Below are 1,794 nucleotides of genomic sequence, written 5' to 3' on the forward strand. Positions count from 1 at the left end.
AAAATACACATTCCCTTGGCGGATCATCTCATTTATCTGCTTAAATTAGGGGAACATACAGATTTAAGCAGATTTGACTTATTTAAATACATTTTTTAAAGGGCCGCCTATTTTGCAGGCAGTATAAAACAAATAGAGACGGAAGAAGAGGTCAAACGTTGGAACATGAACGTGGATCTTCCAGTGATCAGTCTTCAGTCAGCCATGTTGTTTCTTATCATTTAACTGTATTTAAAGCGGAGCTTCCTGCTCAGATATGGTTAAAAAATGAAGAGAAACCACCAGAAGTGATGATACGATCTGATGGTCACAGATTAGCAATGGGTTAAGGTTAAAACTGCTGTGTGACGTTGTGCACCAGAAAAAGCCACAGTGTTACAGGCAGTTCCTGGAGCGTCTGACAGTCAGAGCAATAAGTGGAATTCAGGTTCCTGTCTCCATTGCCTCTTCCTGACATGCTGGTTCCTTGCAAACGTAAACATTTATACACCTACTTCTTATCTGCAGGGAGATCAAATTAAACTGCATCAAGACTTTAACACATCAAACCTGCCGATGCACAATTATCACTTTAAATAATAGTATAGAAAAAAGGAAAATCACTAAGTCTTTTCAGTTTCTTTAATCAAATTATGATTTAAATGATTTTTTTTTTTTGTCAAGGTAACCTTTAAATACCTTTTCAGTGATTCTCCTTAATTAAAACAACCTTGTTTGATCTTTAGCTAAAGGCTGCATTTTAAAAGAATCTCGGGACAAGCAGTTTTTAAGAGTTAAAAGTCATCTGAGAGGTTAAGGGAACTTTGCCATGCAATGAGAAAAGAACGTTCATGCAGCCATTAATTCCTCCTCATCAATAGGTAAAGGCTTACATCTAATTCCAGGTGTCATGGAGTCATTACAAAGATATTGCTATAATAGATGTGAATGTGATGAAAGGCTTAGGGGTAATATGCCATGACTAAAAAGAACCAACAGGCACATTTTGGGGAAGGTGGGAGAGAACCAGACTCCCAGAGAGAATCTATGGGGTTAAAAAACTGCCAAAAAATGTAAATGTTTAGATTTCTGAATTTGCTAATATAAATAAATATACATGCATTCATTTAAAATACTTAATTGTTTCTTGTTGGTTCATACGTGTGTTTCATCAAACGCTTAATCTGTGAGAATACGTATTTAGAAAAGTAACAAATAAGCCAAGAAAAAAAAAGTAAACTAGTAAATATAAATTTAAAACTCCTCTGGAAAAGCTGAGAGAACCCCATCATGTCTATTAACAAAAAAAAAACACAAAAAAGTTTGCAGTAGCTTCATAGGAAACAAAGAAATAATAAAAAAAATTAAATCGAAAATCATCTTGAAAGTTTAAACACTCCTTTTTCTTGGACTCAGTTGGGAAAATTTTTTTCCAGGTGAGGAGTCATCATGTGGGACTCATCAGCCAATCAGAAGAAGACAGTTAATGGATTTGAACATTTTTCAAAAGCCTTGAACTGCACAGAAAATCTCAGTTTTGAAGCTTCAACCAGATGAAGAAAAAAAAAAATCTAGTTTTTCTGCAGAGTGAAAGTCAAGTTCGCATTCAAAACTCAGCAAAAAATACTGAACGTCAAGATTACCTTTGGAATATATATAAGATTTTTGGATTTAAAATCAAACCAAATCGGCTTATTGACTTGATGCAGCTTTTAGATTTTACATGAACAAGAAGGGACAATAAAAATGAGCAGGTTTGAGAGAACATTCAGTGTTTTGAGGAAAAGATTTTGACAAAAAATAAAACCCAACCAT

The sequence above is a fragment of the Cyprinodon variegatus genome, unplaced genomic scaffold (genome assembly GCF_000732505.1).
Source record: "Cyprinodon variegatus isolate N-32 unplaced genomic scaffold, C_variegatus-1.0 Scaffold247, whole genome shotgun sequence".
Taxonomy (NCBI): Eukaryota; Metazoa; Chordata; class Actinopteri; order Cyprinodontiformes; family Cyprinodontidae; genus Cyprinodon; species Cyprinodon variegatus.